This window comes from Pleurodeles waltl, chromosome 2_2, assembly GCF_031143425.1.
Source record: "Pleurodeles waltl isolate 20211129_DDA chromosome 2_2, aPleWal1.hap1.20221129, whole genome shotgun sequence".
Lineage (NCBI taxonomy): Eukaryota > Metazoa > Chordata > Amphibia > Caudata > Salamandridae > Pleurodeles > Pleurodeles waltl.
Window position 1 is genome coordinate 1,191,903,348 of NC_090439.1, and position 16,690 is coordinate 1,191,920,037.

The window sequence follows — 16,690 nt, forward strand, 5'->3', positions numbered from 1 at the left end:
ACTGCAGTGACATCACACTGGAAGCTTTCATTACTGCACTGATATCACATTGGGAGCTGTCCTTACTGCAGTGATATCACACTGGCAGCTGTCCTTCCTGCAGTGATATCACACTGGGAGCTGTCCTTATTGCAGTGATATCACACTGGGAGCTGTCCTTCCTGCAGTGATATCACACTGGGAGCTTTCATTACTGCACTGATATCACACTGGGGGCTGTCCTTACTGCACTGATATCACACTGGGAGCTGTCCTTCCTGCAGTGATATCACAGTGGGAACTTTCATCACTGCAGTGATATCACACTGGGAACCTTCATTACTGCAGTGATATCACACTGGGAGCTGTCCTTACTGCAGTGATATCACACTGGGAGCTGTCCTTACTGCAGTGATATCACACTGGGAGCCTTCATTACTGCAGTGACATCACACTGGAAGCTTTCATTACTGCACTGATATCACACTGGGAGCTGTCCTTCCTGCAGTGATATCAAACTGGGAGCCTTCATTACTGCAGTGACATCACACTGGAAGCTTTCATTACTGCACTGATATCACATTGGGAGCTGTCCTTACTGCAGTGATATCACACTGACAGCTGTCCTTCCTGCAGTGATATCACACTGGGAGCTGTCAATACTGCAGTGATATCACACTGGCAGCTGTCAATACTGCAGTGATACCACACTGGTTGCTGTCCTTACTGCAGTGATATCACACTGGGAGCTGTCCTTATTGCGGTGATATCACACTGGGAGCTGTCCTTCCTGCAGTGATATCACACTGGGAGCTTTCATTACTGCACTGATATCACACTGGGGGCTGTCCTTACTGCACTGATATCACACTGGGAGCTGTCCTTCCTGCAGTGATATCACAGTGGGAACTTTCATCACTGCAGTGATATCACACTGGGAACCTTCATTACTGCAGTGATATCACACTGGGAGCTGTCCTTACTGCAGTGATACCACACTGGGAGCTGTCGTTCCTGCAGTGATATCACACTGGGAGCTGTCTTTACTACAGTGATATAACACTGGGAGCTGTCCTTCCTGCAGTGATATCACACTGGGAGCTGTCAATACTGCAGTGATATCACACAGGGAGCTTTCATTACTGCAGTGATATCACACTGGGAGCTTTCATTACTGCAGTGATATCACACTGGGAGCCTTCATTACTGCAGTGACATCACACTGGAAGCTTTCATTACTGCACTGATATCACACTGGGAGCTGTCCTTCCTGCAGTGATATCAAACTGGGAGCCTTCATTACTGCAGTGACATCACACTGGAAGCTTTCATTACTGCACTGATATCACATTGGGAGCTGTCCTTACTGCAGTGATATCACACTGGCAGCTGTCCTTCCTGCAGTGATATCACACTGGGAGCTGTCCTTATTGCAGTGATATCACACTGGGAGCTGTCCTTCCTGCAGTGATATCACACTGGGAGCTTTCATTACTGCACTGATATCACACTGGGGGCTGTCCTTACTGCACTGATATCACACTGGGAGCTGTCCTTCCTGCAGTGATATCACAGTGGGAACTTTCATCACTGCAGTGATATCACACTGGGAACCTTCATTACTGCAGTGATATCACACTGGGAGCTGTCCTTACTGCAGTGATATCACACTGGGAGCTGTCCTTACTGCAGTGATATCACACTGGGAGCTTTCATTACTGCAGTGATATCACACTGGGAGCCTTCATTACTGCAGTGACATCACACTGGAAGCTTTCATTACTGCACTGATATCACACTGGGAGCTGTCCTTCCTGCAGTGATATCAAACTTGGAGCCTTCATTACTGCAGTGACATCACACTGGAAGCTTTCATTACTGCACTGATATCACATTGGGAGCTGTCCTTACTGCAGTGATATCACACTGACAGCTGTCCTTCCTGCAGTGATATCACACTGGGAGCTGTCAATACTGCAGTGATATCACACTGGGAGCTGTCAATACTGCAGTGATACCACACTGGTTGCTGTCCTTACTGCAGTGATATCACACTGGGAGCTGTCCTTATTGCGGTGATATCACACTGGGAGCTGTCCTTCCTGCAGTGATATCACACTGGGAGCCTTCAGTACTGCAGTGATATCACACTGGGAGCTGTCCGTACTGCAGTGATATCACACTGGGAGCTGTCTTTACTACAGTGATATCACACTGGGAGCTGTCCTTACTGCAGTGATATCACAATGGGAGCTGTCCTTACTGCAGTGATATCACACTGGAGCTGTCCTTCCTGCAGTGATATCACACTGGGAGATGTCAATACTGCAGTGATATCACACTGTGAGCTGCACTTACTGCAGTGATATCACACTGGGAGCTGTCATTACTGCACTGATATCACATTGGGAGCCGTCCTTCCTGCAGTGATATCACATTGGGAGCTTTCATTACTGCAGTGATATCACACTGCAAGCTGTCCTTACTGCAGTGACATCACACTGGGAGCTGTCCTTCCTGCAGTGACATCACACTGGGAGCTGACATTACTGCAATGATGTCATACTGGTAACTCGTTACTACAGTGATCTCACACTGAGTGTTGTCCTTACTGCAGTGATATCACACTGGGAGCTTTCATTACTGCAGTGATATCACACTGGGATCTGTCCGTCCTGCAGTGATATCACACTGGGAGCTGCACTGTAGGAAAGTACCATCTTGCCTGGCATGTTACCCCCATCTTTCACTGTATATATGTTGTTTTAGTTGTATGTGTCACTGGGACCCTGGTAACCCAGGGCCCCAGTGCTCATAAGTGTGCCTGAATGTGTTACCTGTGTAGTGACTAACTGTCTCACTGAGGCTCTGCTAATCAGAACCTCAGTGGTTATGCTCTCTCATTTCTTTCCAAATTGTCACTGACAGGCTAGTGACCATTTTTACCAATTTACATTGGCTTACTGGAACACCCTTATAATTCCCTAGTATATGGTACTGAGGTACCCAGGGTATTGGGGTTCCAGGAGATCCCTATGGGCTGCAGCATTTCTTTTGCCACCCATAGGGAGCTCTGACAATTCTTACACAGGCCTGCCACTGCAGCCTGAGTGAAATAACGTCCACGTTATTTCACAGCCATTTTACACTGCACTTAAGTAACTTATAAGTCACCTATATGTCTAACCTTTACCTGGTATAGGTTAGGTGCAAAGTTACTTAGTGTGAGGGCACCCTGGCACTAGCCAAGGTGCCCCCACATTGTTCAGAGCCAATTCCCTGAACTTTGTGAGTGCGGGGACACCATTACACGCGTGCACTACATATAGGTCACTACCTATATGTAGCTTCACAATGGTAACTCCGAATATGGCCATGTAACATGTCTAAGATCAGGGAATTGCCCCCTCTATGCCATCCTGGCATTGTTGGTACAATTCCATGATCCCAGTGGTCTGTAGCACAGACCCTGGTATGCCAAACTGCCCTTCCTGGGGTTTCACTGCAGCTGCTGCTGCTGCCAACCCCTCAGACAGGCATCTGCCCTCCTGGGGTCCAGCCAGGCCTGGCCCAGGATGGCAGAACAAAGAACTTCCTCTGAGAGAGGGTGTGACACCCTCTCCCTTTGGAAAATGGTGTGAAGGCAGGGGAGGAGTAGCCTCCCCCAGCCTCTGGAAATGCTTTGTTGGGCACAGATGTGCCCAATTCTGCATAAGCCAGTCTACACCGGTTCAGGGACCCCTTAGCCCCTGCTCTGGCGCGAAAGTGGACAAAGGAAAGGGGAGTGACCACTCCCCTGACCTGCACCTCCCCTGGGAGGTGTCCAGAGCTCCTCCAGTGTGCTCCAGACCTCTGCCATCTTGGAAACAGAGGTGCTGCTGGCACACTGGACTGCTCTGAGTGGCCAGTGCCACCAGGTGACGTCAGAGACTCCTTGTGATAGGCTCCTTCAGGTGTTGCTAGCCTATCCTCTCTCCTAGGTAGCCAAACCCTCTTTTCTGGCTATTTAGGGTCTCTGTCTCTGGGGAAACTTTAGATAACGAATGCATGAGCTCAGCCGAGTTCCTCTGCATCTCTCTCTTCACCTTCTGATAAGGAATCGACTGCTGACCGCGCTGGAAGCCTGCAAACCTGAAACATAGTAGCAAAGACGACTACTGCAACTCTGTAACGCTGATCCTGCCGCCTTCTCGACTGTTTTCCTGCTTGTGCATGCTGTGGGGGTAGTCTGCCTCCTCTCTGCACCAGAAGCTCCGAAGAAATCTCCCGTGGGTCGACGGAATCTTCCCCCTGCAACCGCAGGCACCAAAAAGCTGCATTACCGGTCCCTTCGGTCTCCTCTCAGCACGACGAGCGAGGTCCCTCGAATCCAGCAACACTGTCCAAGTGACCCACACAGTCCAGTGACTCTTCAGTCCAAGTTTGGTGGAGGTAAGTCCTTGCCTCACCTCGCTGGGCTGCATTGCTGGGAACCGCGACTTTTGCAGCTACTCCGGCCCCTGTGCACTTCCAGCGGAAATCCTTTGTGCACAGCCAAGCCTGGGTCCACGGCACTCTAACCTGCATTGCACGACTTTCTAAGTTGGTCTCCGGCGACGTGGGACTCCTTTGTGCAACTTCGGCGAGCACCGTTTCACGCATCCTCATAGTGCCTGTTTCTGGCACTTCTCTGGGTGCTACCTGCTTCAGAGAGGGCTCCTTGTCTTGCTCGATGTCCCCTCTCTCTGCTGGTCCAATTTGCGACCTCCTGGTCCCTCCTGGGCCTCAGCAGCGTCCAAAAACGCTAACCGCACCATTTGCAGCTAGCAAGGCTTGTTGGCATTCTTTTGGCGGTAAAATACTTCTGCACGACTCTCCTCGGCAAGAGGGATCCGTCCTCCAAAGGGGAAGTCTCTAGCCCTTTTCGTTCCTGCAGAAACCTCAGCTTCTTCTGTCTAGTAGAAGCTTCTTTGCACCCGCAGCTGGCATTTCCTGGGCATCTGCCCATCTCCGACTTGCTTGTGACTTTTGGACTTGGTCCCCTTGTTCCACAGGTACCCTAGATTGGAAATCCACAGTTGTTGCATTGCTGGTTTGTGTCTTTCCTGCATTTTCCCTCTAACACAACTATTTTGTCCTTAGGGGAACTTTAGTGCACTTTGCACTCACTTTTCAGGGTCTTGGGGAGGGTTATTTTGCTAACTCTCACTATTTTCTAATAGTCCCAACGACCCTCTACAAGGTCACATAGGTTTGGGGTCCATTCGTGGTTCGCATTCCACTTTTGGAGTATATGGTTTGTGTTGCCCCTATCCCTATGTTTCCCCATTGCATCCTATTGTAACTATACATTGTTTACACTGTTTTCTAAGACTATACTGCATATTTTTGCTATTGTGTATATATATCTTGTGTATATTTCCTATCCTCTCACTGAGGGTACACTCTAAGATACTTTGGCATATTGTCATAAAAATAAAGTACCTTTATTTTTAGTATAACTGTGTATTGTGTTTTCTTATGATATTGTGCATATGACACTAAGTGGTACTGTAGTAGCTTCACACGTCTCCTAGTTCAGCCTAAGCTGCTCTGCTAAGCTACCATTATCTATCAGCCTAAGCTGCTAGACACCCTATACACTAATAAGGGATAACTGGGCCTGGTGCAAGGTGCAAGTACCCCTTGGTACTCACTACAAGCCAGTCCAGCCTCCTACATTGGTTGTGCAGCGGTGGGATAAGTGCTTTGAGACTACTTACCACTCTTGTCATTGTACTTTTCATAAGAGAAAAATATACAAAACAAGGTCAGTGTATATACACATAGACAAAAAGTTTTGCATTTCCTCTTTTCACTCTTTTCTAAGTGCTGAAAAGTACTTCTAAACTTTCAAAAAGTTCTCAAAAGTTTAAAAAGTTTTTTCTGTCTTTCCAAAAAGTTCTGAAAACTTTTTTATCTTTGTCTATCACTTTAACTCTCTCTAAAAATGTCTGGCACAGGCCAAAAAGTTGAACTGTCCAAACTTGCATATGATCACCTTAGCTGGAAAGGAGCAAGGAGTCTCTGCATAGAGAGAGGTTTGAGTGTAGGGAAGAATCCTTCCTTAGAACTGTTAATTAATATGCTTAGAGTACAGGATAAGGCCATAAGTGCCCAATCTGTAGAAAAAGTAGCTAATGGTTCTCAATCTGATCCAGGGACTCCCCCAGGAAAAGGTTCAGGAAAGAAACTTCTCAGCCTGCCCATTACTAGACAGTCTAGCATAGTTGGTACAGAGGTTGAATCACATCATACTGATGATGTGCTCTCACATTATGCTGGTAGCCAAGCTGTTAGGGTGCCCCTTGTAAGGGACAGGTCTCCTTCTGTTCATTCCCATCATACCTCTGTATCTAGAAATGTCCCTCCCACCCACCCTGATGACAGATTGTTAGAAAGGGAGCTCAATAGATTGAGAGTGGAACAAACCAGACTGAAGCTCAAGAAGCAACAGCTGGATTTGGATAGACAGTCTTTAGAAATAGAGAGGGAAAGACAGAAAATGGGTTTAGATACCCATGGTGGCAGCAGCAGTATTCCCCATAGTCATCCTGCAAAAGAGCATGATTCTAGGAATCTGCATAAGATAGTTCCCCCTTACAAGGAGGGGGATGACATTAACAAGTGGTTTGCTGCACTTGAGAGGGCCTGTGTTGTACAGGATGTCCCTCAAAAGCAGTGGGCTGCTATCCTATGGCTATCATTTACTGGAAAAGGTAGGGATAGGCTCCTTACTGTAAAAGAAAATGATGCTAACAATTTCCAAGTTCTTAAGAATGCACTCCTGGATGGTTATGGCTTAACCACTGAACAGTACAGGATAAAGTTCAGAGATACCAAAAAGGAGTCTTCACAAGACTGGGTTGATTTCATTGACCAGGCAGTGAAGGCCTTGGAGGGGTGGTTACATGGCAGTAAAGTTACTGATTATGACAGCCTGTATAACTTGATCCTGAGAGAGCATATTCTTAATAATTGTGTGTCTGATTTGTTGCACCAGTACTTGGTGGACTCTGATCTGACCTCTACCCAAGAATTGGGAAAGAAGGCAGACAAATGGGTCAGAACAAGAGTGAACAGAAAAGTTCATACAGGGGGTGACAAAGATGGCAACAAAAAGAAGGATGGTAAGTCTAATGACAAGGGTGGGGACAAATCTAAAAATGAGTCTTCATCAGGCCCACAAAAACACTCTGGTGGGGGTGGTGGGCCCAAATCCTCCTTTAATCAGAACAAGGAAAAGAAACCATGGTGCTATTTATGTAAAATAAAAGGCCATTGGACAACAGATCCCAGTTGTCCAAAGAAAGGCACCACAGCTCCTACCACTACAACCCCTACTGCTACACCTAGTGTCCCTACTAATAGCAGTGGTGGTGGGAGCAAACCTACTAATAGCCAATCCAAGGGAGTAGCTGGGCTCACTTTTGGTAATTTAGTTGGGGTTGGTCTAATTAGGGAGACCACAGAGGCTACTTTAGTCTCTGAAGGGGCTATTGACTTAGCCACTTTGGTTGCTTGCCCCCATAACTTGGAGAAGTACAAGCAACTAACCCTAATAAATGGTGTTGAGGTCCAGGCCTACAGGGACACAGGTGCCAGTGTCACAATGGTGATTGAGAAACTGGTGCACCCTGAACAACACATACTTGGACACCAGTACCAAGTAACCGATGCTCACAACATAACACAAAGCCACCCCATGGCTGTTGTAAATCTCAACTGGGGGGGGGTATCTGGTCCAAAGAAAGTTGTGGTAGCTTCAGATTTACCTGTAGACTGTCTATTAGGGAACGATTTGGAGACATCAGCTTGGTCAGATGTGGAGTTGGAGGCCCATGCAGCAATGCTGGGCATCCCAGGGCATATTTTTGCTTTGACAAGGGCTCAGGCCAAAAAGCAAAAAGGACAGGGAAGCTTGGATCCTGGAACAATGGACCAAGTGCTCCCTAAAGCTAGGGCTAGTAGAAGCAAACCACTTCCTACTATCCCTCCCTCTACAGTGGATTCTACTTCTGAGGAAGAAGAATTCCCTCCCTGTGCAGAACCTACACCAGAGGAGCTGGAAGCAGACACTGCTGAGCTTTTGGGTGAAGGGGGGCCTGCCAGAGAGGAGCTGAGTGTGGCACAGCAAACCTGTCCCACATTAGAGGGTCTCAGACAGCAAGCTGTCAAACAGGCTAATGGGGATGTCAGTGACTCACACAGAGTTTACTGGGAGGACAACCTCTTGTACACTGAGCATAGGGATCCTAAACCTGGAGCTGCCAGGAGATTAGTGATTCCTCAGGAGTACAGAAAGTTCCTCCTAACACTGGCACATGACATTCCCTTAGCTGGGCACCTGGGTCAAATGAAAACTTGGGACAGATTGGTACCATTGTTTCATTGGCCTAGGATGTCTGAGGACACAAAAGAATTTTGTAAGTCCTGTGAAACCTGTCAAGCCAGTGGCAAGACAGGTGGCACTCCAAAGGCACCCCTTATCCCACTGCCTGTGGTTGGGGTTCCCTTTGAAAGGGTAGGGGTTGACATAGTTGGCCCCCTTGACCCTCCTACTGCTTCAGGCAATAGGTTTATCTTGGTGGTAGTGGACCATGCCACAAGATATCCTGAAGCTATTCCTTTAAGGACCACTACAGCTCCTGCAGTGGCAAAGGCCCTCCTGGGAATATTTTCCAGGGTGGGCTTCCCAAAGGAAGTAGTATCAGACAGAGGAAGCAATTTCATGTCTGCATACTTAAAGGCCATGTGGAAGGAGTGTGGTGTAACTTACAAGTTCACAACACCCTATCATCCACAAACAAATGGACTGGTGGAGAGATTTAATAAAACTCTCAAAGGCATGATTATGGGACTCCCTGAAAAACTCCGCAGGAGATGGGATATCCTTCTACCATGCCTCCTTTTTGCCTACAGGGAGGTACCCCAGAAAGGAGTGGGCTTCAGCCCCTTTGAACTTCTTTTTGGACACCCTGTTAGGGGTCCACTCACACTTGTAAAGGAGGGTTGGGAACAACCTTTAAAAGCTCCTAAGCAGGATATTGTGGATTATGTACTTGGCCTCAGATCAAGGATGGCTGAGTACATGAAAAAGGCCAGTAAAAACCTTCAGGCCAGCCAAGAGCTCCAGAAGCAATGGCATGATCAGAAGGCTGTTTTGGTTCAGTACCAACCAGGGCAGAAAGTGTGGGTCTTGGAGCCTGTGGCCCCAAGAGCACTCCAAGATAAATGGAGTGGACCCCACACAATTGTTGAAAAGAAGGGTGAAGTCACCTACTTGGTTGACTTAGGCACTGCCAGGAGTCCCCTTAGGGTGCTCCATGTCAACCGCCTGAAACCCTACTATGACAGGGCTGATCTCACCCTGCTCATGGCAACAGATGAGGGACAGGAAGAAGACAGTGATCCTCTACCTGATCTCTTCTCTTCCACAGAACAAGATGCTCTTGTGGAAGGAGTAGTTTTGGCTGATTGTCTTACTGCTGAGCAGAAAGATAATTGCATAAATCTCCTAGGACAATTTTCAGAACTCTTCTCCATTGTGCCAGGCACCACTTCTTGGTGTGAGCACACTATAGATACTGGAGACAGTTTACCTGTCAAAAGTAAGATCTATAGGCAGCCTGACCATGTCAGGGACTGCATAAAGCAAGAAGTTCAGAAGATGTTGGAACTAGGAGTGGTTGAGCACTCTGACAGTCCATGGGCTTCTCCTGTGGTACTGGTACCAAAACCCAATTCTAAAGATGGAAAGAAGGAAATGAGGTTTTGTGTAGACTATAGAGGTCTCAACTTGGTAACCAAAACGGATGCTCACCCTATACCCAGGGCAGATGAGCTAATAGATACACTGGCATCTGCCAAGTATCTAAGCACTTTTGATTTGACTGCAGGGTATTGGCAGATCAAATTGTCAGAAGATGCTAAATCTAAGACTGCATTTTCTACCATTGGAGGACATTACCAGTTTACTGTAATGCCTTTTGGTTTGAAAAATGCACCTGCCACTTTTCAGAGGTTGGTGAACACAGTCCTGCAAGGGCTGGAAGCTTTCAGTGCAGCATATTTGGATGATATAGCTGTATTTAGCTCCAGCTGGGATGATCACCTGGTCCACCTATGGAAAGTTTTGGAGGCCCTGCAAAAGGCAGGCCTCACTATCAAGGCTTCAAAGTGCCAGATAGGGCAGGGTAAGGTGGTTTATCTGGGACACCTTGTTGGTGGGGAACAGATTGCACCACTTCAGGGGAAAATCCAAACTATTATTGATTGGGTTCCCCCTACCACTCAGACTCAGGTGAGAGCCTTCCTAGGCCTCACTGGGTATTACAGGAGGTTCATTAAGAACTATGGCTCCATTGCAGCCCCTCTTAATGACCTCACATCCAAGAAAATGCCTAAAAAGGTATTATGGACAGCAAACTGTCAGAAAGCTTTTGAGGAGCTGAAGCAGGCCATGTGCTCTGCACCTGTCCTGAAAAGCCCTTGTTACTCTAAAAAATTCTATGTCCAAACTGATGCATCTGAATTAGGAGTAGGGGCAGTCCTATCACAACTTAATTCTGAGGGCCAGGATCAACCTGTTGCTTTTATTAGTAGAAGGTTGACCCCTAGAGAAAAGCGTTGGTCTGCCATTGAGAGGGAGGCCTTTGCTGTGGTCTGGGCTCTGAAGAAGTTGAGGCCATACCTGTTTGGCACTCACTTCATTGTTCAGACAGACCACAAACCTCTACTTTGGCTAAAACAAATGAAAGGTGAAAATCCTAAATTGTTGAGGTGGTCCATATCCCTAGAGGGAATGGACTATACAGTGGAACATAGACCTGGGAGTAGCCACTCCAATGCAGATGGACTCTCCAGATATTTCCACTTAGACAATGAAAACTCATCAGGTAATGGCTAGTCTTATTGTCCTTCGTTTGGGAGGGGGTTGTGTAGGAAAGTACCATCTTGCCTGGCATGTTACCCCCATCTTTCACTGTATATATGTTGTTTTAGTTGTATGTGTCACTGGGACCCTGGTAACCCAGGGCCCCAGTGCTCATAAGTGTGCCTGAATGTGTTACCTGTGTAGTGACTAACTGTCTCACTGAGGCTCTGCTAATCAGAACCTCAGTGGTTATGCTCTCTCATTTCTTTCCAAATTGTCACTGACAGGCTAGTGACCATTTTTACCAATTTACATTGGCTTACTGGAACACCCTTATAATTCCCTAGTATATGGTACTGAGGTACCCAGGGTATTGGGGTTCCAGGAGATCCCTATGGGCTGCAGCATTTCTTTTGCCACCCATAGGGAGCTCTGACAATTCTTACACAGGCCTGCCACTGCAGCCTGAGTGAAATAACGTCCACGTTATTTCACAGCCATTTTACACTGCACTTAAGTAACTTATAAGTCACCTATATGTCTAACCTTTACCTGGTATAGGTTAGGTGCAAAGTTACTTAGTGTGAGGGCACCCTGGCACTAGCCAAGGTGCCCCCACATTGTTCAGAGCCAATTCCCTGAACTTTGTGAGTGCGGGGACACCATTACACGCGTGCACTACATATAGGTCACTACCTATATGTAGCTTCACAATGGTAACTCCGAATATGGCCATGTAACATGTCTAAGATCAGGGAATTGCCCCCTCTATGCCATCCTGGCATTGTTGGTACAATTCCATGATCCCAGTGGTCTGTAGCACAGACCCTGGTATGCCAAACTGCCCTTCCTGGGGTTTCACTGCAGCTGCTGCTGCTGCCAACCCCTCAGACAGGCATCTGCCCTCCTGGGGTCCAGCCAGGCCTGGCCCAGGATGGCAGAACAAAGAACTTCCTCTGAGAGAGGGTGTGACACCCTCTCCCTTTGGAAAATGGTGTGAAGGCAGGGGAGGAGTAGCCTCCCCCAGCCTCTGGAAATGCTTTGTTGGGCACAGATGTGCCCAATTCTGCATAAGCCAGTCTACACCGGTTCAGGGACCCCTTACCCCCTGCTCTGGCGCGAAAGTGGACAAAGGAAAGGGGAGTGACCACTCTCCTGACCTGCACCTCCCCTGGGAGGTGTCCAGAGCTCCTCCAGTGTGCTCCAGACCTCTGCCATCTTGGAAACAGAGGTGCTGCTGGCACACTGGACTGCTCTGAGTGGCCAGTGCCACCAGGTGACGTCAGAGACTCCTTGTGATAGGCTCCTTCAGGTGTTGCTAGCCTATCCTCTCTCCTAGGTAGCCAAACCCTCTTTTCTGGCTATTTAGGGTCTCTGTCTCTGGGGAAACTTTAGATAACGAATGCATGAGCTCAGCCGAGTTCCTCTGCATCTCTCTCTTCACCTTCTGATAAGGAATCGACTGCTGACCGCGCTGGAAGCCTGCAAACCTGAAACATAGTAGCAAAGACGACTACTGCAACTCTGTAACGCTGATCCTGCCGCCTTCTCGACTGTTTTCCTGCTTGTGCATGCTGTGGGGGTAGTCTGCCTCCTCTCTGCACCAGAAGCTCCGAAGAAATCTCCCGTGGGTCGACGGAATCTTCCCCCTGCAACCGCAGGCACCAAAAAGCTGCATTACCGGTCCCTTGGGTCTCCTCTCAGCACGACGAGCGAGGTCCCTCGAATCCAGCAACACTGTCCAAGTGACCCACACAGTCCAGTGACTCTTCAGTCCAAGTTTGGTGGAGGTAAGTCCTTGCCTCACCTCGCTGGGCTGCATTGCTGGGAACCGCGACTTTTGCAGCTACTCCGGCCCCTGTGCACTTCCAGCGGAAATCCTTTGTGCACAGCCAAGCCTGGGTCCACGGCACTCTAACCTGCATTGCACGACTTTCTAAGTTGGTCTCCGGCGACGTGGGACTCCTTTGTGCAACTTCGGCGAGCACCGTTTCACGCATCCTCATAGTGCCTGTTTCTGGCACTTCTCTGGGTGCTACCTGCTTCAGAGAGGGCTCATTGTCTTGCACGATGTCCCCTTTCTCTGCTGGTCCAATTTGCGACCTCCTGGTCCCTCCTGGGCCTCAGCAGCGTCCAAAAACGCTAACTGCACCATTTGCAGCTAGCAAGGCTTGTTGGCATTCTTTCGGCGGGAAAATACTTCTGCACGACTCTCCACGGCAAGAGGGATCCGTCCTCCAAAGGGGAAGTCTCTAGCCCTTTTCGTTCCTGCAGAAACCTCAGCTTCTTCTGTCTAGTAGAAGCTTCTTTGCACCCGCAGCTGGCATTTCCTGGGCATCTGCCCATCTCCGACTTGCTTGTGACTTTTGGACTTGGTCCCCTTGTTCCACAGGTACCCTAGATTGGAAATCCACAGTTGTTGCATTGCTGGTTTGTGTCTTTCCTGCATTTTCCCTCTAACACGACTATTTTGTCCTTAGGGGAACTTTAGTGCACTTTGCACTCACTTTTCAGGGTCTTGGGGAGGGTTATTTTGCTAACTCTCACTATTTTCTAATAGTCCCAGCGACCCTCTACAAGGTCACATAGGTTTGGGGTCCATTCGTGGTTCGCATTCCACTTTTGGAGTATATGGTTTGTGTTGCCCCTATCCCTATGTTTCCCCATTGCATCCTATTGTAACTATACATTGTTTGCACTGTTTTCTAAGACTATACTGCATATTTTTGCTATTGTGTATATATATCTTGTGTATATTTCCTATCCTCTCACTGAGGGTACACTCTAAGATACTTTGGCATATTGTCATAAAAATAAAGTACCTTTATTTTTAGTATAACTGTGTATTGTGTTTTCTTATGATATTGTGCATATGACACTAAGTGGTACTGTAGTAGCTTCACACGTCTCCTAGTTCAGCCTAAGCTGCTCTGCTAAGCTACCATTATCTATCAGCCTAAGCTGCTAGACACCCTATACACTAATAAGGGATAACTGGGCCTGGTGCAAGGTGCAAGTACCCCTTGGTACTCACTACAAGCCAGTCCAGCCTTTACTGCAGTGATATCACAGTGGGAGCTGTCCGTCCTGCAGTGATATCACACTGGTAGCTGTCAATACTGCAGTGATATCACACAGGGAGCTTTCATTACTGCAGTGATATCACACTGGGAGCTGCCACTACTGCAGTGATATCACACTGGGAGCTGTCCTTCCTGCAGTGATTTCACACTGGGAGCTTACATTGCTGCAGTGATATCACACTGGGTGCTGCCATTACTGCAGTGATGTCACACTGGGAGCTTTCATTACTGCAGTGATATCACACTGGGAGCAGTCCGTCCTGCAGTGATATCACACTGGGAGCTGTTCTTACTGCAGTGATATCACACTGGGAGCTTTCATTACTGCAGTGACATCACACTGGAAGCTTTCAATACTGCAGTGATATCACACTGGGAGCTGTCCGTCCTGCAGTGATATCACACTGGGAGCTGTTCTTACTGCAGTGATATCACACTGGGAGCTTTCATTACTGCAGTGATATCACACTGGGAGCCTTCATTACTGCAGTGATATCACACTGGGAGCTGTCCTTACTGCAGTGATATCACACCAGTAGCTTCCATTACTGCAGATATATCACACTGGGAGCTGTCCTTCCTGCAGTGATATCACATTGGGAGCTTTCATTACTGCAGTGATATCACATTGGGAGCTGACATTACTGCAGTGATATCACACTGGGATCTGCCATTACTGCAGCGATATCACATTGGGAGCTGTCCTTCCTGCAGTGATATCACACTGGGAGATTTAATTACTGCACTGATATCACATTGGGAGCTGTCCTTCCTGCAGTGATGTCACACTGGGAGATTTAATTACTGCAGTGATATCACACTGGGATCTGTCCTTCCTGCAGTGATATCACACTGGGAGCTGCCATTACTGCACTGATATCACACTGGGAGCTGTCCTTCCTGCAGTGATATCACACTGGGAGCTTTCATTACTGCAGTGATATCACACTGGGAGCTGTCCTTCCTGCAGTGATATCACATTGGGAGCTGTCATTACTGCAGTGATATCACGCTGGAAGCTGTCCTTACTGCAGTGATATCACACTGGGAGCTGTCCATCCTGCAGTGATATCCCACTGGGAGCTTTCATTACTGCAGTGATATCACAAAGGGAGCTGTCATTACTACACTGATATCATACTGGGAGCTGTCCTTCCTGGAGTAATATCACACAGGGAGCTTTCATTGCTGCAGTGATATCACACTGGGAGCTGTCCGTCCGACAGTGATATCACACTGGGAGCTGTCCTTCCTGCAGTGATATCACACTGGGAGCTGCACTTACTGCAGTGATATCACACTGGGAGCTGTCCGTCCTGCAGTGATATCATACGGGGAGCTGTCAATACTGCAGTGATATCACACAGGGAGCTTTCATTACTGCAGTAATATCACACTGGGAGCTTTAATTACTGCAGTGATATCACACTGGGAGCTTTCATTACAGCAGTGATATCACACTGGGAGCTGTCCGTCCTGCAGTGATATCACACTGGGAGCTGTTATTACTGCAGTGATATCACACTGGGAGCTTTCATTACTGCAGTGACATCACACTGGAAGCTTTCTTATTGCAGTGATATCACACTGGGAGCTTTCATTACTGCAGTGATATCACACTGGGACCTGCCATTACTGCAGTGATATCACACTGGGAGCTTTCATTACAGGAGTGATATCACACTGCGAGCTGTCCGTCCTGCAGAGATGTCACACTGGGAGCTGTTATTACTGCAGTGATATCACACTGGGAGCTTTCATTACTGCAGTGATATCACACTGGGAGCTTTCATTACTGCAGTGATATCACACTGGGAGCCTTCATTACTGCACTGATATCACACTGGGACCTGTCCTTCCTGAAGTGATATCACACTGGGAGCTTTAATTATTGCAGTGATATCACACTGGGAGCAGTCCTTCCTCCAGCAATATCACATTGGGAGCTTTCATTACTGCAGTGATATCACATTGGGATCTGACATTACTGCGGTGATATCACACTGGGAGCTGCCATTACTGCATTGATATCACACTGGGATCTGTCAATACTGCAGCGATATTACACTGGGAGCTTTCATTACTGCAGTGATATCACACTGGGAGCTTTCATTACTGCAGTGATATCACACTGGGAGCTTTCATTACTGAAGTGATATCAAACTGGGAGCTGCCATTACTACAGTGATATCACGCTGGGAGCTTTCATTAATGCAGTGATATCACACTGGGAGCTGTCCGTCCTGCAGTGATATCACATTGGGAGCTGTCCTTCCTGCAGTGATATCACACTGGGAGCTGCACTTTGTGCAGTGATATCATAGTGGGAGCTGTCATTACTGCACTGATATCACACTGGGAGCTGTCATTACTGCACTGATATCACACTTGGAGCTGTCCTTCCTGCAGTGATATCACAATGGGAGCTTTCATTACTGCAGTGATATCACACTGGGAGCTTTCATTACTGCAGTGACATCACACTGGAAGCTTTCATTACTGCTGTGATATCACACTGGGACCTGTCCGTCCTGCAGTGATATCACACTGGAAGCTGTCCTTACTGCAGTGATATCACACTGGGAGCTTTCATTACTGCAGTGCCATCACACTGGAAGCTTTCTTTACTGCAGTGATATCACACTCGGAGCTGTTCTTACTGCAGTGATATCACACTGGGAGCTTTCATTACTGCAGTGATATCACACTGGGGGCTCTCATTACTGCTGTGATA